Source organism: Narcine bancroftii, chromosome 6 (genome assembly GCF_036971445.1).
Source record: "Narcine bancroftii isolate sNarBan1 chromosome 6, sNarBan1.hap1, whole genome shotgun sequence".
Classification (NCBI taxonomy): domain Eukaryota; kingdom Metazoa; phylum Chordata; class Chondrichthyes; order Torpediniformes; family Narcinidae; genus Narcine; species Narcine bancroftii.
The window spans coordinates 166,350,370-166,378,005 of record NC_091474.1 but is presented as its reverse complement, the minus strand read 5'-3'; the positions used below and the strand labels follow the sequence as shown (position 1 = coordinate 166,378,005).

Genomic DNA, 27,636 nt, shown 5'->3' with positions numbered 1-27,636 from the left:
TAGCCTTAGCGATGGGGACCAGACCAGGGTTCAAATCCAACACTGTCTGTAAGGAATTTGTGCATTCTCCCTGTATCTGAATGGGATTTCTCTGGGGGCTCTGGTTTCCTCCCACCGTTCAAAATGTACTGGGGGGTGTAGGTTAATGGGGTGTAAAGTGGGCAGCACAGACTTGTGGGCTGAAATAGCCTGTATTACCTTACATAGGATGTATATATGCCAAAACACACACAAGTTAAAACAAAGATTTTGTAATTAGAAAAATCATGTTAATTTTGAGTGTCAGCACAGAACATAAACAGCTAGTGCTTTATCAACTCTTCAGCGTGTTATACTCATAATTTATGGAATTTACAAGAAGCCAAGGTGTGCTTTTTCTCTCTACAAAGAGGTGATCAGTATTTTTCCTCCTACATTTATACTGTGGGCTCCTCTCAACACGTTCAAAATCCAGGCTTCTTATTATTTGCAGATTTCAATTGAAAACTTCATCCTAAGGACCTCATTATTATTAACTTTAAATTCTGTCTTGGTTAAATGATGTAAAATGCAGTGTGGCCTATTCATCCATCCGATGTTGTCAACCTGGTGAAACCAAAGTATTTGAAGAAGAATTAATGGTTGTGTTGTTTTGCAGAATAAGGCATCCAACATCTTACAAGTACTCAATAATCTAGCTGATGCAGTTAATGGTCATCACTCCATATTAGGGGCATCAATGACTCAGGGGGCTTTGTAACTTTCATGGACACAAGTTCGGTAATATGATCAATAAATGTCATCTAATGGTTGTGAAGCAAGGACATTGGTTATTAAAAAGTGGACAGTTTTTCTTTTGACGGTTGATGTGCAATTCTTGGTATTGACACTGGAATGGCATGATGGAATGCAGAAATGCAAAGTTGTGTTCCCTTTGAGAAAATCACTGACAGTTTGAGGAACAAATATGATGTTTTTATCAACATTTGGCAGCCATATTTGTGGAAAATAGCTGTAAATCTTTAGTTTCTCCCCTCCTCACTTTGGAGTGCCCCGTCTGTACCCCTTACCTGGATCTAGAAAAGCTAGATAATTTAAGACACACAAGGTGGATGGTGCACACCTGACAACCTCTTATTTTTTTCTTTTTTTAGTTTAGTCTTGAACTATCTTGTTTTCTTGCTCTCCTTTATCTATTTTTCTTATTTTTTTCAGGGGAGGGGAGGGGAGAAGGGGGGAGGGGAGATATGCTTAATTATAGTAAGACATGCAATGTTGCTAATTTTTTGGAAACATTTTGTCTTTTGCACTGGAAAATTTGTAAATAAAGTATAATTTTTTTAAAAAAGCAGTGTACTCGAAAGCCTTTCTTCTTAATTTGGATCACTATGATTTATCTTTGCAAATTGAGTAAATCAGAGAGAAAGTAGGGACAGAAATGAAACTTCCAATACATGTTCAGAAGTGGGAAGATATTCAGAAAGGAGTTTTATGTTAAATTTAATATGAACTCTGCATTTCTGGTGCACAAAATATCATTTGCTTTGAGGTTTATGGCTTGATGATAAGAGGCAGAGGGTTGATGGTCAAGGGATGATTTTTGCAAAACATGAAAATGTAATTTCTTCCTAAAATACGTGGGGTATGACATTTTGTAAGGAGTATTTTATAGGGTGGCTACTACACAATGAATGGTAGGAAGTAATGCAGAACAGAGAAACCTTGGTGAATAAGTCCAATGATCCCAGAGGTCAGCAGCACCAGAAGATGAAGTGGTTAAGGGGCATGCGGCTTACTTACTTCCATTTTGCTGTGGATCAGAACAAAAGCATAGTGATTACATACAGCAGTATAAAATGAGAGTTATGCCATGGCTAAAGTACTAAATACAGTTTTGAAATATTTTTATGGAAAGAATTTGATTGCACTGGGAAGTGCTGAGAAGAATCACCAGTAAGATGCCTGCATAAACAGATAGGTTGGCTTTGTTATTCTCAGATTGAATAAGGCTGAGGGCAAACCTGAATGAGGTGCATAAATCTGGAATGCATTGCCTGCTGGGATGATGGAGACAGAAACTCTTACATTTATTTTGATGTATCTATGAAAAAAACCATTGCATAGAGCACACATGCCAAACTCTGGCCCGCGATATAATTATATTTGGCCCGCAAGATCATATTAAATATATATTAGAGATGGCCCGCTGGCCGCCGCGCAAGTATAGCACATGCACAGCAGCAAGCACCACCATAGTAGATTATAGCACTTCCACAGCAGGGACAGCAGTCACCGATATAGTTAACGGGAACGTTCATTAGATATTCACAGCGGCGCCGATACAACGGACCCGCCGCCTAGCTCCAACGGACCCACCGCCTAGCTCCAACGGACCCGCCGCCTAGCTCCAACGGACCCGCCGCCTAGCTCCAACAGACCTGCCGCCTAGCTACAACGGACCTGCCGCCTAGCTCCAACGTCTCCTTGAGCTTCATCTGTGGGTGGGTGCTGCTGGGCATCGGACTTTCCACTGGGGTGGAGGTCGCGGACGAGTTCCACCGCTCTCACGGTATTCCCGGTGAGATGGCAAGACCAGTGGGGACTCCTTGGGTTGTTGGCGGCGGTTGCGGCAGGCGGGGGCGGAGGAGGGAGAGGGGGCGGGGGGGGATGCCGCTCGGGTTTGCTGGCTGGGCTGGGGAGGGCTCCCTGCAGACCTCCGCTCCCTGGCATGCTTCTCGGCAACGTGCGATCCTTGGCTTAAAGGCTAGAGAGAAATATTATTTATTGAATATTTTATTTATTTGTTAATGCTTCTTATGGAAAGAGTTTAACCAAAACTATTATTAAACATTTATTTTAATAAGAAAAAGTTTAACATTACATATGTTGAGAGAAAACATGCAGATGTTGTTGAAAATTTTCAATAAATATTTAGTTCGGCCCTCGACTTAGTCCAAGTTTTTAATTTTGGCCCTCGGTGAATTTGAGTTTGACACCCCTGGCATAGAGGATTAAGGAGTGTGTGCTGGGAAATGCTATAGATAGGTATATGATGGCTGGCACATACACAGTGGGCCAAAGAGTCTGCTTCCAAGCTGCATGACTATCACAAAGACAAAACAGCACCTCACCTCTGGAAAGAAAATAGAAAATGGCAAAATTCTAAATGAAAAATCAGAATGAGGAGAAGATGTAAATTAATTCTGTATTTGTCATAAAAACCGAATCAGGCCATGACGGTTTAGAACAAAAGTTTTCCATTTGAGGGTGTATTGTTTTAAATTAACATCCCTGCATGTGAACCAATGGGAGGTGTTGAGCAACATGAGTTGGACTGCATTATAATATTCTACCAAACCTCATTACCTCACTCTGGGATCTTTTAATGGCAACTTATTGTCACAGACACTAAATTTGTAACATTCTTGCTGCTGCTTAAGTGCCTCTCCCATTCTTCTCCGGAACCCTGGAAAGCAAATGCCAAAATACAGGGACTGGCAAGTGTATGTAACAGCACTGATTTGCCACAGCTGACAAACAAATAAAGAATACATTCACTTGTTTCTTTCAGCACACCATGAAGTTGACTTTCTTGAGGATTTGAGTACAGGAGTAGGGAGATCCTGCTGCAACTGTACAGGGCCTTGGTGAGACCACACCTGGAGTACTGCGTGCAGTTTTGGTCGCCTTATCTGAGGAAGGATATCCTTGCCTTGGAGGGGGAGCAGAGAAGGTTCACTAGGCTGATACCGGGGATGGAGGGGCTCGCATATGAAGAAAGGTTGGATAGACTAGGCTTGTATTCTCTGGAATTTAGAATATTGAGGGGGGAATCTTATAGAAACATAAAATTCTTAAGGGTTTAGATGCTGGGAAAAACCAGATCCAGGGGCCATAGGATAAGGGGCAAGTTTTTTAGGACTGAGATGAGGAAAAAATTTCTTCTCTCAGAGAGTGGTAAATGTTTGGAATTCTTTGCCACAGGAAGTAATTGAGGCCGGTTCCCTGTCAATATTTAAGTGTAGGTTAGATTTGGCCCTTGTGATCAAGGGGATTAGGGGGTATGGGGAGAAGGCAGGAATCGGGTACTGATCAGCCATGATCGTAATGAAATGGTGGTGTAGGCTTGAAGGGCCAAATGGCCTAGTCCTACACCTATTTTCTACGTTTCTATGCTTCTATATTATTCCCAAGACACAACTCCCAAACACCATCCAGTCAAATCCTTCTGATCTTCTCATTGGCTCACTGCCTCATGGGTGATCCTGACACTCTCACTTTCCTCCTCCTACATCTGAGATCTATCACCCATATACTGCCGTTTACCACACCCACACATGCAAAATATTACTCACACGGTTCACTTCACTTATGTCATCAGCTGTAGCCAGCACCGCTCCTGATGAAGGTATGCACCCACGACAGCACCACCCCCCACCCCCAGTCTCTGAGTCATGCAAGGAGGGACTGATTGGAACTGTCCCGCTACGTAACGTTTCAGAGTGCTGACAGTTCAGCTCGACCTCGTGTGATAATGAAAGACAGGCAATGCACTGTCCAACTGGCAAGGGTGTGACTGGTCTTCTGGCTTCAACGCAGAACAAAGACTGTCGATATACGTTGGCTTCAGCCTGTTGATGGAAACTGTCAGGGTTTCCATTCCTGTCGATCACAAAAGTCTTCAAGTGGCGTCATAAGACTTGAAAGGAACCATCCTAAATGGGCTGAAGTGGTTTGCGAACAGCATCAGGCTGGAGGAACATACTACAAGTGACGCCTGCCACATAGGAGTAAATTGGTGTAATCTCAGGTTTTCCTGAAGACTATCAACATAACTAGCCAGATTATAGAGTGTTGTGCTTAGACTTGGATTCACAAACTCACCTGGAAAGGTTAATATACTAGCCATATACTAGCTCTGCTGCTGAACATCCAAGATCTTTCTCAACAGCAGTACACACACCAAGAACCATGTCAAACATTTTCTCCACATAGACGCATCACCACTTGGTATTGATCCTACCTTCAATTGTCAATGGAAACACTCAACAAGGCAGTTGGCCTGCGGATGGTAACAACGTTGATTCAAAGTGAGACCCTCGATCCATTGTAATAGTGACAAGAACACCAAAAGATGGAATCCAACGATCCACAAAAGCCTTAGCAACCATCTCCACAGAGATGTCAGTGATATGAATGGCCTCCTGCCACCTGTTATATATCCGAGATGGCAGAAGCAGGCCTACTAAGTCTAGGTTCACCTGCTGGAAATGGTAATCCAGAACAGTAAAATGTGCCTGGAGATTTTAGAGTGTTGACATGGCAAGCAGGTCCTTGCCCATAATCCAAAATCCCATTTAACATGTGGGCAGGTAAAACGTTGTGTAACTAGTTTGATTGATGCTCTTCTACCAGGATGTGATAAATTGTGAAGAGACTAAAACAATTCCCGCCTTATAGCCGGCGGCACAAAAGGCCCAGATCTTCCTGTTGAAAAATCACAGATTAACTTTCATCTGATTTATCCAAGGCCACATGTTGAAGATGGAAACCAGAGTTGATCAGGTGATACCAGATGAGATCTGAATTGGTGTGTTGTGGTGCCATTGTGGTGAAATCGATGGCAGTAGTTGTACGTAAGGCATCAATGACAGGCCTAGACAGGGCAAAGGCCATGGCATTTACTTTTCCTCAGATGTGGCATACATCCAATGAAAGTTGAAAGTGCCAAATCTCTCTGGGTGAGTAGAGGTGTGTGCTTGTACTCTCAGTATGCACAAGAAGCTAGTGGTCTGTGTAAATGTGAAAGGATAACCTTCCAATAAAAAGTGGAAATGTTTCACTATGAGATAGATGGCCAAGAATTCTCACCCAATGCTTTCCCTGAGCTGATGCAGTTTGGCTGAAAAAAAAATGCCAGTGCTTCCAATTGCCCACAGATTTGTTTTTCTAACACTGCTCCCGCAGCACTGACACACAAATCAGAGGTCAGAGTGGTCAAGGTGTTGGGGTTTTGATTTACAAGCATCACGGCATTCACAAGCGCAATCTTCACATCATTAAAAGCATGAATGGAATCATCTCCCAAAGTTAATGGTCTTTTAGATTTGGACTTATTAGATCTTTTTTGTAGATGTAAGGGGTAATAGAGATGCAGCAGCATTTGGCACAAATCGGCGATAAAAATTCATCTTGCCTAAAAGACCTTGCAACTGGCCAAATGTAACAAGTTTAGGAAATTCTCAAATCTCGTCAACTTTCGATTCATCAGGTAAACTACCATGTTGTGTAACTCTATGTCCCAAAAATACAAGATCAGCAGCGCCAAAAATGCATTTACTGGGATTGATCACAACGCCAATCTTATCAAGTCTCTGAAACAATGAGATAAGGTAGTGCTAGTTCCCCTTCCTCTTCATCCACACTTGCGACCAGAATATTAGTGAGGTAAGCAAACACAAAATTGAGACCGATGAGTACATGGTCCATAAACCGATGAAATGTCTGAGTTCCATTCTGTAGACCAAATGGCATTCAGAGAAACTCAAATGTGCTGAAGGGGTAATTACTACCACTTTCACAACATCAGAAGGCTCATCTGGAATCTGATAGTAAGCATATATTGGTCTATTTTTGCAAATACTTATTTGGCATGGAGTTTGGCTGAAAAGTCTTGAAAATTGGATGTTGTATCGGTGAGACACAGTAGAATTGTTCAGGGCACTATAATCACCACAAGGCCACCAATCCCCAGTAGAATTTTTTGCAATGAAATGCAATGGAGAAGCCCAGCAGATGTCAGATCTGCAGACTACGCCCAATTCTTGCATGTGGTTGAATTCCAATTTTGAGATTTTAAGATGGTCCAGGGGTAATCTAAGAGCCCGCACAACCATCAGAGGACCTTGAGTCTCTATATGGCCGATTACTGTATGTTTAACACCTGTATAATGATACTATAGGGTCACAAAACGTGGGAAATGCTTGAGCAAGGCTCGGAAAGGACAGGAGCCAGGTTGAAGGCTCATTAGATGGCTGACAACATTGGAGGGTGTGATAATACAGATTCTATCACCATATGTACATATGTACAGATGGTAGTGTAGGATGACTGTGATTGGCTGAGAGTGTAGCCACACCTACTGGCAGGTATTAAAGGATTGCTCCTAGCCAGACCAGGTCATTCTGGACTGGTCAACCTACTTGTGATATGCTCCAGTCTTTTAGTGAATAAAAGCCTTGGTTTGGATCAACAAGTCTTTGGTTCTTTCAACGCGCATTACAAAGGGACAACACATCCAGCTCACTTGCAGTCAAGAGCTGCGTCCATGACTCAGTGATTTTTCAAATCCACCAACAAAGAAAAAATATGACAAGAAATTTGCTCCAAAAATGGAATTTGCACATTTGCAACTGTGAAAACCCACTGATTAAGGTTTCTTGAGACCAAAATCCAACATGAGTGACCTCTGGCCATATGTTTGAATATGAGAATCATTTGCACCTGAAAGAATACATGACATATTAGGGTGTTTGTGTTCCTCCATGGTTGGAGTGACCACTGAAATCTCTACATGGAAATAGACAAGAAATTGAATACCCAAGAGAAGGTCTTTGAGGAAAAGATGGCGGCCGACATGACCATGGGCAGCAGTTGCCTCTACTGCCGAGTCTGGTCGTTTCCCAGCTCCTCAACATCTGTAATGGTTGTCTATTGCCGAGGTGTCATCAGCTAGTAATTGGGCGATACAGGCCTCCCTAGATGGCTGAGTATGCCGCAGTATAGCCACCTTAAGCATGTTGATTGGGAGATAAGTAAACCGGATTCTGACTCGCCACACTGAGGCCAGAGAAATGCGCTTCGAGGATCATGAATCATGCTGGTGAATACAAAGGGGGGAATCTTCAGTTTGTCAGGGGTTTATCCTCATCACTATTCATTTTAAATGAGAAGGTCCTGTGAACTCACAAGGTCACCACTTGTAACAGCAGTGATTTACCACAGCTTACAAACAAATAAAGAATACACTCACTCAGTTCTTTCAGCACACCATGAAGCCAACTTCATTATTTACTAGACACATCGTTGCATTCTCCAATTCCCCAAACACCACATAGCCAAACTCCTCTGACCTTCTCATTGGTTCACTGCCACACAGATGATTCTGACGCTCTCACTCGCTTCCTCCTGATTCTGAGATTCATCACTTGTATACTGATGCTTAACACACCTGCACACGCTATTACTCACACACATTGCTTTGCTTTTACCATCAGTGGCGGCCAGCACTGCTCCTGATGAAGGTACGTGACCGCAACACGTATGTTAATAATAATTTTAAAAATGCATCGAGATCCAAGAAGAATAAAAAAATAGCATGGCTTCAATAAAGTGAGTGTGCTGTATGTGCTCTTCCATATATCCTCAGTAATTTAAATGGAAAATTTCCGCCCAATCTCTGAATCTAACATGTTTCAGGTAATAATGTGACCTTTACCAGGACCTTGCATTGAACAACTTTTCTTCAGGAAAAGCATAGCAAAAAATGTCTCACTGCACTTTCTGTCTAATAGGGTCATACATTATTCATGCTTGCATTCCTAGTCACTGAAATGAAATGCAACAATGCCAAAAATATAATTTAAAAAAAAGAAGCATCTCACATCTACCCATGAGCCTTTCCATTGTTGCTGTCAACCTACTGAGTCCCAGCACTTACAATCTTACAAATCTGAATTATTGTGCAGTCTGCTGACTGAGCAAATACAAATTTTGCAGATAAGCAGCCACCACCACCCCCCCCCCCCCCACCAAATCTTTGCACAGACCTGGCAACTGTGAATCTTTCTGAGGTCTTGCTCCTATGCTGCATACAATTTTAAAGCCAACACCATCAACAATAGTTAACATTTTAATTCTCTCTTCTCTTTTCAATTCTTGAGGTGCAATATATAAGCAACCTCAATGTCTCTATTCAGCCTCATTCAGATCAACACAGAGTTAAAAGTAGGATTTACTTTTTAGTAGCCCAGCAATTTTAAAAATGAGGAAGTAGCCACAATACATACCCACTGCACACCATCTGCTGGGATAAGACAACTGGGTCAAAGAAAGACATGACTGTTCATAGATTGTTCATGCCTCAAAGTAACATAAGAAAACGAAGATATAAATTTCAGAGGAAATAAATCCTAGTTTATCATTCAGAAACAATTTTTAAATTCAGCTATTGAATCAGTAACTTTAAAAAATATTTGCAATCGCATTTACTTTAATATTTAAATGGTGTTTGAAAATTGTCAGATTTTGTATTGGTGAGTTGCATTATTGTTTTTGTCACCATGTCACATATACAGTGAGGAAGGAACTGAGATAGAGTTTCCACTTTGAGCCCAATCAAAAAATTGCCTCCAGGATGTCCTTGAAATGTACGGGTTAGGTTACGGCTCAAGTTGCCATTAAAATTCAGCTGCTTGTTGACAAATCCACCAAAATGGAAAAAAAAAATGTAGATCCGTACTGGTTGCCCAGCTAAAGGTAGGATATTAATAAATTAGAAGGGATGGAGTGGAGATTAGGAGTTTGTAGGAAGTGATTACATCGATTGGGTTAGTGGACCTGGAATATGGAAGGCTGAGCGAAGTCTGGATTGTGGAAGGCTGACCTAATAAAGGTTTATAAAATCATGAAGGCATCAATAAAATGAATGCTCGTCTTTTTATCCACAGGTTAGATAATTTAGAACTAGAGGCCACTGGTTTAAGGTGAAAGGGAGAGATTTAAGAGAGAACTGAGGGGCAATTTTTTCACTTAGAGAATGGCCCATATCTGGAAAAGATGGCCAGAAGAAACTGTAGAGGTGGCCAAAATTCTGATATTCAAAAGACATTGAGTCAACTTTTGGATAGGAAGGACTCAATGATATGACCAAATGGGACCAGCCCAGAATGCTAACTTTTCAGCATTATGAAGTTGGATGGAAGGGGCATGACCGTACTGCATGACTATGACTGTGGGGAACGTAGTAGAAAATTAATATTTTCACGAAGGAAGCAATTTCATTCTGACAATGTGCACAGTTTTATGGATAATTATCACATAACAATGTTGTTATCTGAATTATTTCAAAAATTGTGATTTTATCTTAAATAGGAATCAAAACTGGTCCTCAATATTTTTAATCATAAACCTTAACTATATAAAAATATCAGTGTTATGAATTCATCCTCTTTTGGCAGTGTTAATTAAACATACTATATGGGGGAATGTCATGTGATGTTGGGAGAAGCATCACGCAACCTATCGACTCCCATGGAATTAATTTTAAAAAATATTAAAAGTTAACTTAATAAAAACTACTTTAAAGTTAATTTAAGGTGATCAACAGAAGAAAAAGAAATGTCACCTATGAAAAAAAATTGGAAGAAGAGAGAAATCGGGCCTACCTTGTTGACGAAGCAGGCTGCTGAAGTCTTCTCCAGATATGCCACTGAAGACCTGGTGAGGGATCTTCTTCCAGAGCCCTCTTGGTGGCACACTGCAAAGATGGCGCTGGAAGAAAAATTAAAACTGTACCGCACTTGCGCGAGAAGTCAAGCATGGGCTACAGAAGAAAAAAATTGGGGAAAAAAAACACTGAGTCTCTTAAAGGGCCAGTCCAGCCTTTCAGCTTCTGAGCAAGAAGGTTATACTTCTCTAGTCGAGGAGGCTTCAGAAAAGTATGACAGTGAAGGAGAAATGTCAAATTCAGAAGAGGAATGATTTAGAGACTAAAAAAAGATTTTAAAGAAAGAAATGAGTAAAATTGAAACTAAAATTGATGGACTTTCTGAAGCTTTGCACAATAATTTTAAACTGTTAACTGTAGAACTGAAACAAATTAAAACAGATTTGACAAATGTGATAAATAATGTTTCACTGGGAGCTGATAAATTGCAAAATAAAATTCAAGATGTTCATAAAGTACACTTTGAAGAGAGGTCTAATATGAAGATACAATGACCGGTTTGATCTCTATAAATGAAAAACTATTGGAAAAAGTTGATATACTGGAAAATTATAGTAGAAGAAATAATGTTAAAATTGTGGAAATTTTGAAGGCAAAGAAGGGCAAGATGTAATTCCTTTTTTTCAAGAATGGATACTGAAGATATTTGGAGAAGAACATTTTGACAATAAGATTTTAATTGAGAGAGCTCATAGAGCTTTGAGACAAAACTGGGTCCAACCTAGAGATTTTTGAACAACCAGAATAGAGAGAGGCTTCCTAGTCTAGCGATGAGAAGAGTTAGAGAACACGGATCTTTGAGTTATGAAGGGGATAAGATTTTTTAAAATCTAGATTTGAGTCAAAATTTATTGAAGAAAAGGAGAGAATTTAATCAATTTAAGTTTTATATAATAAAGGTTATAGATTTATTTTGTGTAATCTAGCTACTTTAAAAATATTTGTCCAGATCAACAGAATGTTTTTTTACAAATTATTTACAAGCTAAGAGTATGCTGAGAATCTGCCTAAAATTCAAGTAAAAGAGGGCACTGATTTGTTGCAATGAATTTGATGTATAAAGAGAGGAGGTGATTGCCCCTTTCTCTTTTTTTTTGATGGATGAAGAATCCTTATATTGGATGGAATTGTTGGTTAGATAAAAAGTTTTCTATCCCGCAGGGGTCAGGGGATGTGTTTGTTTGATTTCTGATGGCTACATGTGTTTTTGTGGTTTGCTCATGACCCAGGGTGATAGTCCTAGTTTTTCTAACACTTGGGGAGGGATTTTTGTTTTATTTTTCATTTTTCTTCCTTTCTTTACAGTAATTAATTATGATGTACTTATTCTGAATAATTTTGATGTTTTTGGATTGCAGATGACGATGTTCAGGACCAAATCAATTTGTGGGAATTCTTCCTGTATAGGAGTGATGAAAGGAACTTTGTAAAATTTATAAATAAGGAAAATGAATAAAGCAATTAAGATTATGAGTTTTAATATTAATGGGATTAACTGGTCAATAAAAGATGTGGCGTGTTTCTGTATCTCAATAGGAAATCTGTGATTTTGTGTTTCCAGGAGGCATTTAGAATTTTCATTGTTTTTTTGAATGTTTGTACAAAGCGTTCTGCCTCCCCATTAGTACTTGGGTGATAGGGTATGGACAAAATATGTCTGATATTGTTGTCGTGCATACATTTTAAAAAATGTTCTGATGTAAATTGAGGCCCATTGCCCATAACTAATTCATGAGGCAATCCGTAAGTGGCAAAGATAGCTTGTAGACAGTCAATCATGGGATCTGCTTTGATAGTTTCCAACTGTGAAACTACTGGCCATTTAGAGTGTGTGTCCACAGCTATTAGGAAAGTCTCACTCATGAATGGTCCAGCGAAGTCTACATGAATCCAATCCAATTTCCATGGGCTAGCTTCGGCTTGCAGCATTTATGGCTGCATTGACTGACGTGCTTTGCATTCCCTTACTGTTGTTTCAATGTCTCTGTCTATGGAGGGCCACCAGACATGCATCTGGGCCAATGGCTTCATTTTTACTATTCATGCATGGTTGTGGTGCAGATCTGATAACATGGTAATTTGCCATTTGGCTGGAATAATTGTACAGGTACCCCATAGTAAACATCCTTTTTCGACTTATAGTTCATGGCAGCATGTGTGATAAGGTTTTTGATCTTTTGGAATGATTTCACATCCGGGCCACTCATTAAGGGTGAAATATAGGATCTTGGTTAATGTTGCATCTTTTTGGGTTTCCTTTCTGATCATCTGGACTGTAATGGGCAGTTGTTGAAGTTGTTCTTGGTTGATGGATGCTGCCGCTGGTGTCCATTTAATAATTTCTTCTCGTTGTTCTGTCTCGGGTAGTGTCATGCGTGATAAGGCATCTGCATGGCCGTTGAGTGTACCTGGTTTATGTTTTATATCATAGTTCTATGCTGCTAGTAGCATGGCCCATCTTTGAATTCTGGCCACAGCTAATACTGGTACAACTTTGTGTGGCCCCAGGATTAAACTAAGGCTTATTTTCTGTGATCAGCATGAATTTTCTTCTGTAAAGATATTGGTGGAGTTTTTTTTAAACACCAAAAATTATTGCCAATCCTCCTTTTTCTAGTTGGGTGTAATTGCATTGGCTTGTGGTTAATGTTCGCGAAGTATACGCTACTGGTTGCTCACCTTAGTGATTTGGGATAGTACCGCACCTAGTTCCACTGGTGAAGCATCCATGGCTAGTGTAACTTCTTTACTAGGGTCATAGTGGATCAGTCCTTATTTGTTGATGTTTAGTATTTCCTTTAGTTGATCGACTTTGTTCTTATTTTCTGTGTTCCAATACTATGTTTGATGTTTCAGCGGGTTGCCTAGAGTATACATGTTAGGTATATGCTTTCGGTAGTAACACACAGGGTTATATATATGGAAGGGTGACATCATGATGTGGGTGTCATGATGTCCAGCAGAGGGCAGGCTTATACCCAACAACGTCTAATATAATTAATGTAATATATAGATTACTTCCTTATAATATTTTTACATCAATTGTATATTATGCCTCAGAAATTGAATATATGGAAATCGGATATATTGGATCAACATTTTGGAGGTGGAAAGGATGTTGGAACTTCTGTTCATTCTACATGGTCTTGTTCAAAGGTTAAACCTTTTAGGATTTCCATTAGCAAGTTCTTATAATGAATTACAGTGCTGTTTTTCTATTAAATCCTGAATTGTTGTTGATGGGAAATTTTAAGAATATAACTCCTAAACTATCTTTATCAGATTTACAATTAAAATTTGTTAAATTAGTTTTGGTAATAGCAAGGAAATGTATTGCTTTTACTTGGAAATCACACGTTTCATTAACATTAGGAAGATGGCATACAAAGTTATATCCCTTTAGAAAAAATAATACATATAATTTTAGGTGTAAATATTCTGTATGTTTACAAGTTTGGAGCCCATATGCTTGAATAATGGGATTAAAATTATAAATAGTTTCTTTGAATCATCTAAACCGGTTAAGTTTTCCCTGAAAATGAATAAGGGCTTTATTAGAAAAATGTTTTCTTTGAGAGACTAGCGAGTGCTCCGAAGCAATCCAAATCAGTATATGGCTATCTTATTATATAGTTTAGATTCAAGTTTAGTAGGCTTAGAAAGGGTTGTAGGGAGGGATCAGTTGTTTTTTTTTTTAAAAAGGGATTGTTTCTTTCTTTTCTTATTATATATTAATCAACATTCACTTGTAAACTGTATTATTGTGATTATTAATATATGTGTCGATTAAAAAAAATTTAAAAAAACACACTATATGGTTTAAAACATCATTGTCTACTTCTGAAATTCGATCCAATGAAGGCACAAAACAAATTTCTGAGGGAAAACACAATGCATTGATAATAATGGCTCAGAACAAATTTCTAGGCATTTCTCATAATGATATGTCAGTGTTTGAGACCTTGTTTTAATGGATTTATTGACTAAATTATATTGATAAGAGTTTATTGTCATATATAATGTGGAAATGCACTGAAATTCTTGTTTGCTATTGCTACACTAAGTAAACTAACGAATAAAAAGTATAAATTATGGCTCAAGAGAAAAAGATATAACATTGTAGCAACCCATTAACCAGCAAGCAAACCTGCTCCCAAAATGGCAGATGCAGGAATTGACCTACATCCAACACAGGTTTTTATCTGGGCTGATGGCATCACTTCCTGTCCATGTGACAGCAGTGATGGATATAAGCCCAACGTATAAGTCTTGCACTAGATTCTACAGTACCTTGACAATGTGCACAGTGATTTTACAACATGTACATTGGTGTCTAGTATAGAATACTTTGCTACGTTGGTGACTCTGATGCATGCTGTGGCTCTAAAACTGCCAGTGTTTTGGACTTCACAACCATGTGTATGGTTTGACTAAGCAGAAACCCAATACCAGTTGAGGCAGATATCATCTGATTCCATGTGGTACTACTATGTAGTAAGTGCCCTGAATTAAGAGATGGCATACTGAGTTTCTGCAGCAGCCTCTGGAGGAGGGCAGGTATATGGTGCTCAAGAATCTGCTTGACCATACCTCTAGCTTCTCATGACATAAGTGAGTGGTCCATTTGCTTCTCTTGGATGGCTTGGGAGACAGGATCTTTTCTGTGCTCATTAATGAAATGCTGGCACTAGTGGAGGGGCATAGGCCCTGCCTCATGTCTGAGCAAGCTTTCTTGGAGCAGTTGCCAGAAGATATCTGTGTGCTGCTGGCCAATGGGGATTTCAGTGACATTCTATGGCAGGCTAAGCTAGAAAGCGTGACATCCTTAGGACAGGTCACCACATCCCACTCACAGCAGCAGGACCATGCAACTTCAACATTAAACCGGCAGCAGGGTCAATGAAATATGTTGTCAGACTGCCAGATGACCAGGAGACAATGAGATGAAGATAGCACCCAATGGTGTTTCTATCATCAATGAAAGGGTGCAGGAGCTTGCCGCTGCTGACCTCCCTGTGCATTTCAGGGAAATGCCAGGGCCAGCTGTTGCTAATGGTTGCGGCGGCTGGCCATCGAGACAGTTGGAATAGTTGAGATATGTTTGGGATAGACATTCTGGCCGGCATTTCTTGGTGGATATAGGGGCTGAGATCAGCGTTCTTCCCCCTTTGGGGCATGACACACGTAATAGAAAGCCCGTGCTATCATTGAAAGCCACAAACTGCAGTATTATCCAGACATTTGGCACGCATAGGTTCCCACTTCAGTTGGGTGATACTAAATTCACGTGGACGTCCACACTGGCCACGGTAGTACAACCGCTACTGGGAGCTGCTTTTTTCAGAGCATATGGCCTGTTGGTTGATCTAGAGGGACGAAGGCTCGTTCATACCAACACTTTCCAGACCTTCGCCCTAGATGAAGTCAGGCTGCCAGCCCCACATTTAGACTCCATTACTCTTTTGAAGAATGAATTCACCAGGTTGTTGTTGGAATTCCCTGCAATAATTACGACGCAATTCATCTCAGCAATGCTGTGACATGGGGTGCAGCACCACATACCAACCGAAGGGCCACCACTGCATGCCTGAGCTCGCAAGCTTCTTCCAGATAAACTTTGTCTGGCCAAAGAGGAGTTTGAAAGGATGGAGGACATCATGGGTATTGTACTGATAGCTCCTGGGCCTCCCTGTTCCATTTAATACCCAAGCTGCAGGTGGAAGGAGACCCTGCGGTGATTACCGTAGGTTGAACAAGGTTACCACACTGGATTGCTACCCAGTACTGCATCTACAGGTCTTTGTGTCAAACCTGCAGGGAGCCCACATCTTTTCCAAGGTGGACATAGTCCAGGGGTATCATCAGATCCCAGTCTACATGGATGACATTCCAAAAATGGCTATTATTACACCCTTTGGCCTTTGTGAATTTAGAAGGATGTCTTTTGGGTGCAAGAAGGCCACACAGACTTTCCAGCATTTAATGGACAGAGTGGGACTCAATCTCAACTTTATCTTCATATACCTAGATGACACACTTATCACTAGCTGCAATCATCATGAACATCTGTCCCACCTGTGCAAGCTTTTCACTCATTTGAATGAGTTTGGGCTGACCATCAACCTGGCCAAGTGTCAATTCGGGTTAGCGACTATCGACTTTCTGGGCCATAGAATCAACAAACACAGAGCAAAGCCACTACTGGCAAAGGTTGAAGTTATCTGGGCGTTCATTAAGACCAGCACAGTTAAAGGCCTCTGGGAGTTCATTGGAACAGTGAACTTTTATCGCCAGTTTCTATCATCCGTAGTTCACATTATGTGCCCCCTCTTTGCTCTGGTGTCAGGCAAGGCAAGGGATGTCACTTGGAATGAAAAATCATTGGCAGCATTCAAGAACGCCAAGGAAGCACTGTCTAATTCTGCATTGCTGGCCCACCCAAGAACGAATGTCCTGACAGCGGATGCATCCAGTACTACAGTAGGAGAGGTGCTTGAACAGTACATTGATGGGCATTGGAAACCATTGGCTTTCTTTAGCAAGCACCTAAGACCACCAGAACTCAAGTACAGTGCTTTTGATCAAGAATTGTTGGCACTGTACCTAGCTATCAGACATTTCAAGTACCTTCTGGAAGACAAGCCGCATACATTTGCCTTCACTAATATATCAGATCTATGGTTGGCTCATCAACAGAGACATTTATTGTATATTTTTGAGTTCAGGACAGCATTGAATACATCTCAGGAAAGGCCAACATAGTGGCAGATGTGCTGTCTCGCCTGGCCATACAATCCATGCAGGGGTGGACTATGTTGTGTTCACAAAAGCACAAAAGGCAGATGAAGAAATTCCATGTTATGGAACAGGAGACTCGAACCTGCAGCTGGAAGAAATTCTGGTAGACCTGGGGGAGGTCAAACTCCTGAGTGACATATCTTCAGGTCGTCCTCGCCCAATTTTTTTGGTGGCCTGGAGGCAGCAGGTATTTGACGTGGTACATAGGTTGGAACTGTCTTGATGGTAGGCAACAGATTTGTATGGCATGGCCTTCAAAAACAGGTCAGCAATTGGGTGGAGATGCACTCTTTGCCTGACAGCCAAAGTCCAGCAACACATGGAAGCCCCACTACAATCTTTTGAGCTGACATATTGGAGGTTTGACCACAAACATTTGGGCATTGTAGGCCCCCTGCTGGTGACATGTTTCCAGTTTTCTTCTCACTCTAGTGGATTGGGCCACGCGATGGCCAGAGGCAGTACCACTGGCAGACATGACTACCAATACCTGCGCCAGAGCCCTCATTTCTGCCAGCACACATCACGTCTGAAAGGGTGCCCAATTCACGTCAAGCCTGTGGTCAGCAATGGCCACTCTGCTTGGAACCAAGTTACACCACATAACTGCGTACCACTTACAATCTAACAGACTAGTAGAAAGGTTCCACAAGCATTTGAAATCAGCCTTTATGGTTTGTCTGCAGGGACATAACTGAGTTGAGGAATTGGTGTGGGTACTCTTAGGCATACAAATGACACCTAAGTATGATATAGGTGCCTCAAAGGCAGAGCTGGTCTATGGTACACCCCTGATGATTCCAGGAGAATTTGTATCAGACTCATGAGGACAGGAGGAGACGCCCACAGCAGTCCTAACCAAGTTCTGCGAGGAGCTCAGTTCTTTAGCGCCCATACTGACATTTCAATACGGTCAACTTTATATACCTCAGAACTGCAAATATGTTTCATATAGAAATGAGCACATCGAGCAGCATTCCAGGATCCATATGAGGGTGCCTTTGAGGTACTAAGACGCAATGAAAACCTGCCCATCCGGATCTGGATGGACCAGTTGTTGTTAAGGTGCCTCGACAGAGAGAAAGGCTGCCCAAACAAAAAAATATACAGACTTTGTGGGTCAACAATGGGATTGGCGGTTCAGGGGTGGGAGTCATATGGCAACCCACTTACCATCAAGCAAATCAGCTCCCAAAATAGCGAACATGCAGTGGAAAATGTGGTAAATTGACCTGCATCCAACACAGGTTTTTAATCTGGGCTGGTGACATCACTGATAATATCACTTCCTGTCCATGTGACAGAAGCAGTGATGTATATACACCCAATATGCAAGCCTGGAGAAGTCAGTCTTGCACTAGACTCCACAGCATATACATCAACATGACAAAGTGTACAGTGATTCCACAATGTGTACACTGTCGTCTATAGTAGCTCAGTATAGAATACTTCACTACAATATAAATATTCACAGTTGTGGTTAGTGCAAAAACTGTAATAATTTAATTTTTTAATAGTTACAAATAGAGCCTCTATGCAATGTTTTTGTTGTCATTATCTAATTGTCCAATACCCTGAAAGATTATTTTATTGGCAGAGATTAGATCCTGTCTTCCTGAGGGAAGTTTATAAGCCCTCTTAATTAAAGATTCCTTCTTCCACTGGAGCAGCATTTTCTGAGAACGAACTTAGGCTAAGGATCCTGAGCCTTGGGCTTTGTTTGCTAGTGTTGCTTGGTTTACTCTCTTAGGTTAATCTGCTTTTGCTCCTCAGTTAGCAAATACATATATGGAAAATAAGCAATTTATCTACAATCAACACAATTTAACAAAGATTAACATTTAAATTGTGTCTTTAGCATATTATTTAAATATGTTTCATACAGATGAAGTATATTTCAAGTCATAATGGAAGCAAGGGAGATAGTTTAGACTGGAGTGAAGTTCAAAAGTCTGCAGATGCTGTGATTGTAGTAAAAAAAAACCAGAAATGCTGGAGAAACTCAGCAGGTCTTGCAGCATCCGCAGGAGGTAAAAATATATAACCTATGGTTGGGCTGAGCCCTTCTATAAGGTATGGCTAAAAAGCAAGCATCCGTCTGAATTAAAAGGGCAGGGGAGGAATACAGACCAACAGACAAAAGTTGCTAATTGGATATGGATAGGAGGACAGGAGAGATGAAAGGTGAGAATTGATTGGAGGAGGGGGTGGATGTTTGGCTCTGTGAATGCAGAGCTGGGAGAAAGGGGACAGGGAAAAGGTGAAAGAACAAGAGGTAAAGAGACATAGGGATAGATGGGTGGACTTGCTATTTGAAACAGGACAAGTCAGAAAGGTGACAGGGAAAGGGGAAGAGAGAGAGAGTCCACTGATTGCTAGTATTACTTTTGTGGAATTGGGTTGGATATGTTTGAGGAATTCTCAGGCCAGATAGTTTCACATTATCACTTAGAGGTTTGAGTGATAAGATGATTTCAAATTCCATAAAGCTCCAATGATTGAATCATTGGTATGACTGTGTAGATTTTTGTTTGTTCCTCAGCAAGGAGATATTCTGAGATTTAAAAAATCTGTTGAAGAGCAAAAATTAAAAAAAATAATAAAAAGTGCTCATTACTTTCATTGGGAGCTTTTTCTCGGGCACTTCCTTCAATATTTTTGAATCACAAGATCATTAATGAGTTTTTATACAGGGCTGTCAAGTCCAGGACGAAACACAAAATCTGCAGAACTGTGACTGGAAGCTCCAACATGGAATGAATGTCCACAGAACTGCAAAAACTTTAAACTTAAAAAAAACTTTTAAAAAATTTGAAAAGCTTAAAAAATATTCTTCTTTGGCTTGGCTTCGCAGACGAAGGTTTATGGAGGGGGTAAATGTCCACGTCAGCTGCAGGCTGGTTTGTGGCTGACAAGTCCGATGCGGGACAGGCAGACACGGTTGCAGCGGTTGCAGGGGAAAATTGGTTGGTTGGGGTTGGGTGTTGGGTTTTTCCTCCTTTGCCTTTTGTCAGTGAACAGATAAAATGGTCAGTTAAAAATATAAAGTGACATCCTGAAAACTTTATGTCTTTTTAAATTAAAATCTTTTATCAGGGTTATTCTCTTCTGTTAGCATCAATAGGTAAAAGCTCCATTCAACTCCTCATAACTTTTGAATTGCTGGATGTAACATTGTTTTGGAGGAGTTCCCTCTGGATGTACATGTTGAGCAATTTGTCTATTTCTTGCTCCCTTGTTGAAATTACATTAGAGCACAGCCTGCAGGATCATGGTGAATTGCTGACAGAAAGTTCCTAGTTTCTGCAATTCAATATGCACATGCTGAGATGCCAATGGAGCTGTCAGTCTATCTATTTATTTATTTATTTTTATTTTTAAAAAAAATTATTTTTCACACCATAAACCACATTGACCATGATACATACTTTTTCCTTTTCAAATATATACAGTGTCATTTTCTCCCCCCCTCCCTCCTCCCATCCCACCCTCCCTACCTCCATCCCCCCATCCATTTAAAGTACAAAATCTAGGGTACATTAAACCAGTCAAACAATGTTGTCATTCAATAAAAATAAACAAGAAATTCCACTGAGTCAATTCTTTTCATTTCCTTCTCCTTTCGTTAATTTTGGTAGTGAATGTCCCTGGTAGGTTTTCTCTATTGTGTTTCATGTAAGGCTCCCATATTTGTTCAAATATTTCAATATTATTTCTTAAACTATATGTTATTTTTTCTAATGGAATACATTTATTCATTTCTATATACCATTGTTGTATTTTCAAATTATCTTCCAATTTCCAGATTGACATAATACATTTTTTTTGCTATGGCTAGAGCTATCTTAATAAATCTTTTTTGTGCACCATCCAAATCAATTCCAAATTCTTTGTTTTTTATGTTACTTAGGAGGAAGATCTCTGGATTTTTTGGTATATTGTTTTCTGTAATTTTATTTAATATCTGGTTTAGATCTTCCCCAAATTTTTCTACTTTCTCACATGTCCAGATTGCATGAATTGTTGTTCCCATTTCTTTTTTACATCGAAAACATCTGTCAGATACTGTTGGGTCCCATTTATTTAACTTTTGAGGTGTAATGTATAGCCTATGTATCCAGTTATATTGTATCATACGTAACCTCGTATTTATTGTATTTCTCATCGTTCCAGAACATAACTTCTCCCATGTTTCCTTTTTTATCTTTATATTTAAATCTTGTTCCCATTTTTGTTTAGTTTTACCATTTGTTTCCTCATTCTCCTTTTCTTGCAGTTTAATATACATATTTGTTATAAATCTTTTGATTATCATTGTATCTGTAATCACATATTCAAAGTTACTTCCCTCTGGTAACCTCAGACTGCTTCCTAATTTGTCCTTCAAGTAGGATCTCAATTGGTAATATGCCAGCACTGTATCTTGAGTTATATTGTATTTATCTTTCATTTGTTCAAAGGATAATAATCTATTTCCTGAAAAACAATTTTCTATTCTTTTGATCCCTTTTTTCTCCCATTCTCTAAAGGAAAGGTTATCTATTGTAAAAGGGAGTAACTGATTTTGCGTCAATATTAGTTTTGGTAATTTGTTTTATTCCTTTCTACATGAATCTTCTTCCAAATATTGAGAAGATGATGTAATACTGGAGAACTCCTACGTTGTACCAATTTTTCAGGTATCTTTTCCCCTATTTTATCTAGTTCTAATCTAGTCCAATCTGGCTTTTCCCTTGTTTGGTAAAAATCTGATAGGTATCTTAATTGTGCGGCTCTATAATAATTTTTAAAGTTTGGCAGTTGTAAGCTTCCTTGTTTATACCATTCTGTTAATTTATCTAGTGCTATCCTCGGTTTCCCCCCTTTCCATAAAAATTTCCTTATTATTTTCTTTAACTCCTTGAAGAATTTCTCTGTCAAGTGTATTGGCAATGCCTGAAATAGGTATAATATACTTGGGAAAATGTTCATTTTAATACAGTTTATCCTTCCTATTAGTGTTAATGGTAAATCTTTCCAATGCTCTAAATCATCCTGTAATTTTTTCATTAGTGGATAATAATTGAGTTTATATAGATGGCCAAGATTTTTATTTATTTGTATACCTAGGTATCTTATTGCTTGCATTTGCCATCTGAATGGTGATTCCTTCTTAAATTTTGAGAAATCCGCATTATTCATTAGCATTGCTTCACTTTTATTTACGTTAATCTTGTAACCTGACACTTCTCCATATTCCTTCAATTTCTTATATAATTCTTTTATTGATAGTTTTGGTTCTGTTAAGTATACTATAACATCATCCGCAAATAAACTGATTTTATATTCCTTGTCTTTTAATTTTATCCCTTTTATATTATTTTCTGTTCTTATCAATTCTGCTAGTGGTTCTATAGCTAACGGGAACAATAAGGATGATAGTGGGCATCCCTGCCGTGTTGACCTGCTTAAGTTAAATTGCTTTGATATATATCCATTTACTGTCACTTTCGCCAATGGCCCCTTATATAATGCTTTAATCCAATTAATATACTTCTCCGGTAAACTGAATTTTTGCAATACTTTGAATAAATAATTCCATTCTACTCTGTCAAAGGCCTTCTCTGCGTCTAAAGCAACTGCTACTGTTGGCGCTTTACTCCCTTCTACTGCATGAATTAAGTTAATAAATTTACAAATATTGTCTGTTGTGCGTCTTTTTTTAATAAATCCAGTTTGGTCTAGATTTACCATTTTCGGTACATACTCTGCTAATCTGTTTGCTAATAGTTTAGCTATTATCTTATAATCTGTGTTAAGTAATGATATTGGTCTATATGACGCTGGTGCGAGTGGATCTTTCCCTTGCTTTAGTATTACTGTAATTATTGCTGTTTTACATGAATCTTGTAAGCTTTGTGTTTCATCAATCTGGTTGATTACTTCCAGGAGGGGAGGAATTAATAAATCTTTAAATGTTTTATAGAATTCTATTGGGAATCCATCCTCTCCTGGTGTTTTATTATTTGGTAATTTTTTTATTATCTCTTGTATTTCTACTATTTCAAATGGTTCTCTTAATTTATTTTGTTCTTCTATTTGTAATTTTGGTAGTTCAATTTTAGTTAAAAATTCATCTATTTTGCCTTCTTTCCTTTCGTTTTCAGTTTGGTATAATTGTTCATAGAATCCTCTAAAGTTTTCCTTGATCTCCTTTGGATTATATGTGATTTGTTTGTCTTTTTTCCTTGATGCCAATACCATTTTCTTAGCTTGTTCTGTCTTAAGCTGCCATGCTAGAATTTTGTGCGTTTTTTCCCCTAGTTCATTATATTTCTGTTTTGTCTTCATTATGTTCTTCTCCACCTTATATGTTTGTAGTGTTTCATATTTTATTTTTTTATCTGCCAATTCTCTTCTTTTAGTTGTATCTTCCTTCATTGCTAATTCTTTTTCTATATTTACTATTTCCCTTTCCAACTGCTCTGTTTCCTGATTATAGTCCTTCTTCATCTTGGTTACATAACTTATTATTTGCCCTCTAATGAACGCTTTCATTGCATCCCATAGTATAAGCTTATCTTTCACTGATTCCGTATTTATTTCAAAATACATTTTAATTTGTCTTTCAATTAATTCTCTAAAATCCTGCCTTTTGAGTAGCATGGAGTTTAATATCCATCTATACATTCTTGGAGGGATGTCCTCTAACTTTATTGTCAATATTAAGGGTGAATGGTCCGATAATATTATAGCTTTATATTCTGTTTTTCTTACTCTATCTTGCATACGAGCTGATAACAAAAATAGGTCTATTCTTGAGTATGTTTTATGTCTAGCCGAGTAATATGAATATTCCTTTTCATTTGGGTGTTGTTTCCTCCATATATCCAAAAGTTGCATTTCTTCCATCGATTTAATTATAAATTTGGTTACTTTGTTCTTTCTGTTAATTTTTTTCCCAGTTTTGTCCATATTTGAATCCAAATTCAGGTTGAAATCCCCTCCTATTAATATGTTCCCTTGCGTATCTGCTATCTTCAAAAAAATATCTTGCATAAACTTTTGATCTTCTTCGTTAGGTGAATATACATTGAGTAGATTCCAAAACTCCGAATATATCTGACATTTTATCATTACATATCTCCCTGCTGGATCTATTATTTCCTCTTCTATTTTAATTGGCACATTTTTACTAATTAATATAGCTACTCCTCTTGCTTTTGAATTATACGACGCTGCTGTTACGTGTCCGACCCAATCTCTTTTTAATTTCTTGTGCTCCAATTCAGTTAAATGTGTTTCTTGCACAAATGCTATATCAATTTTTTCTTTTTTCAGTAAATTTAGCAGTTTCTTCCTTTTAATTTGGTTATGTATTCCATTAATATTTAAAGTCATATAGTTCAGTGTAGCCATTTCATACTTTATTTATCTTCCCTTTCCGTTTCTCCATCATCACCTTTCCTTCTTATCCATTTTTGCTTTCTTGTTTTGAACACTTTATAAGACAACATTTCTAAAACATCAAACATTTTCCTTATTCTCCTATTTAAAACTTCTTTAACCCCATTCTCCCCTCCCCCTCCTGAGTTGCCCTTTATCCCTTGTCGGACAACCACATCTCCCCTCTCCATTTGGATTTGCGAATTCACTTGCAAACGTCAGCTGATTTTGCAGTGACCGTAACTCCTCCCCACCCAGCCCCCCCCAGAAAAGATTTCAATTTTCATATGTAACAAAGGTCACTCTTTTAATTCCCTCCTTATTCCCTCTATTCCCTTTCCCTCCCTTATTAATTCTTGTCTATACTCTATATATTTTCCTCTAAATACGGATACATTCATGTATACACACTATATATATACACACATATACCCCTTTACACACATACATATAGTTTGTGGTCATTTTTACTCTTATTACATGTCTTCATCTCTCTGCTTGTTTTGTAGTTGTTCTGCAAATTTCCTTGCTTCCTCTGGATCCGAGAATAGTCTGTTTTGTTGCCCTGGAATAGCTATTTTAAGTACCGCTGGGTACCTTAACATAAATTTATATCCTCTTTTCCATAAGATCGTTTTCGCTGTATTGAACTCCTTCCTCTTCTTCAGGAGTTCAAAATTTATGTCTGGATAAAAAAAAAAATTTGACCTTTATATTCCAGTGGCTTTTTGTCCTCTCTTACTTTCTTCATTGCTTTCTCCAATATATTTTCTCTTGTTGTATATCTTAAGAATTTTACTAAAATGGATCTTGCTTTTTGCTGCGGTTGTGGTTTCGGGGCTAAAGTTCTATGTGCCCTCTCTATTTCCATTTCTTCCTGTAATTCTGGTCTTCCCAGGACCCTGGGGATCCAATTTTTTATAAATTCTCTCATATTCTTGCCTTCTTCATCTTCCTTAAGGCCCACTATCTTTATATTGTTTCTTCTATTATAGTTTTCTATTATATCTATCTTCTGAGCTAACAGCTCCTGAACTCTAATTTCTCTTTTAAGTCCTCTACTTCCATTTCTACAATTATTTCTCGTTCTTCCATATTTTCCACTCTTTTTCCTAACTCTGATATAGCCATTTCCATTTTATTCATTTTTTCTTCTGCATTCTTAATTCTTATTTTTATCTCATTAAATTCTTGTAATTGCCATTCTTTCACTGATTCCATATATTCTTTAAAAAAAGATACATCCATTATCTTGCCTTTCTCTTCTTCTTCCACTTCTTTCTGTTCTTCTTCTTCTTCTTCCTCTGGGTTGACCATCTGTTGTTTCCTTGTTTTCTTTTTACCCTCTTCTTTCTTGTTGTCATTATTGTCTGTGTTCTGCACCTGCTGCTGTGCTGCAGGTGTCTCTCTCAGCTGTGGAGATCGACTCCGCAGCTGTTCCCCCCTCCTGTCAGTGTGTTTTTTTTCATGCGCGGTTGCGCACTTTTACTCGGCTCTGCAAGCCATTTTTGTAGTCCCGAGCCCGGGACTTCCACTGACCTGCGGGAGCGGGCTTCTCTCTCCGTGGCGGGCCTCTTCGGACAGGTAAGGCCTTCACCTTCTTCTTCCGACATTCTTTCTTCTTCTTTTCTTCCCGTTGTTTTCGACTTTTCTCTCTTCGCTGCCATTTTCTTCTCATCTTTATTTTTACTTTATTATAAATTTTAATCTTGTACCTTTGTGCTTTGTGTGTTTTTTTTAAACTTTTCGGGAGAGGGCTGGAATTCCCTGACCGGCCACTACTCCATCACGTGACTCCTCCCGAGCTGTCAGTTCTTAAGAGGAAGAGATTTTGCTGCCATTTCTACTGAAAATTTCAAGCTAATCATTCAGGGTATTGAATTCAACTGCAGAGAACGATCAGTACCAGTCTGGCGTTAGAATATTCAAGATTCCTTTATTGTCATGTAATCGTACAGAACATATAGTGTTACAAGAAATTGCCTTCTGCCTTCCATAAAGCAGACAGAGTTGCTATTTGTGTCACCTGCTGCCCCTTCCAGTAAGTGAGAAAAAGAAGCAAAACAGGGTCCCTTCAGCATCACCTAATGCCCATGAATTTGCCTCCAGTGGGAAGTAAAAGGGTAGAGTGGAAGGCAAGTCGGGGAAAACAGGTAACAGGAAATAAGTAGGTGGAACCATTTGAGAGCCAGCAAGGGCTCAGTAGTTTGATTGAAAAATGAAATATAAAAGCAACAGGTACTTTAAAACTTGTGCAAAGTATGTACATTACATTTCTAAAATGAATATGTACCTTTCTATTGTAATCTAATATTCAAGAAAAAATTGGACTAAGCTCAAGACCATTTGTGATGGGGAAGTCACATGATGGAGTAGTGGCTAGTTGGGGAAAACCAGCTCTCCATGGAGAAAGTGAAAAAAAAAGTATAAAACAAAGCAGAACAAAGAAAACTGAGAAGCTTCAAGACAAAGTTAACAAGAAGATCCTGAGGATGGCTCCAAAGAAAGAGAAGATCAGAACGACCGACAAAGAAGAAGAAAGAAAAACTCTGGAAAAAAAGGAAGAAGGCCTTACCTGTACACAGGAGCATGGAGCTCCCACCAAAAGGTTGGCCCAACTTCTGAAGCCAGTAAGCGGCCTGCTGGGTGGTGACATCTCCTGGGGCAGACTACAACGATGGTTCACAGAGCCAGAAAAAGCAATTGTATCAAACCGAAAAAACAGAGAAGAATGATAAAATTGATGTTTTTATCCAATATTGAACTACCACAACTACAATTAGAAGATTAAAATAAATTGACAAAACCCTTTAAAATTGAAGAAATACAAGATATATTAATGAAACAACCAAACAATAAAACACCAAAAAAAATTTAAGAACTTATTAACCCTGCCCCTTCAAGAAGTAATGAAACAGGAGGAAGA

General features: G+C 39.0%; 1 long non-coding RNA gene across 2 annotated transcripts; it reads right to left on the bottom strand.

The window, feature by feature from the left end:
- Positions 1-325: 325 nt before the first annotated feature.
- LOC138737648 (uncharacterized) lies at positions 326-27,373 on the bottom strand. 2 transcript variants are annotated; one of them, XR_011341108.1, is made up of 4 exons: positions 27,286-27,373; positions 10,426-10,531; positions 1,701-1,789; positions 326-585 (listed from the first exon to the last, which is right to left on the bottom strand). It is a non-coding gene; the product is annotated as an uncharacterized lncRNA (long non-coding RNA). The 2 variants fall into 2 exon arrangements; XR_011341107.1 differs by lacking the exon at positions 27,286-27,373 and adding an exon at positions 18,459-18,518.
- Between the last annotated feature and the right edge of the window lie 263 nt (positions 27,374-27,636).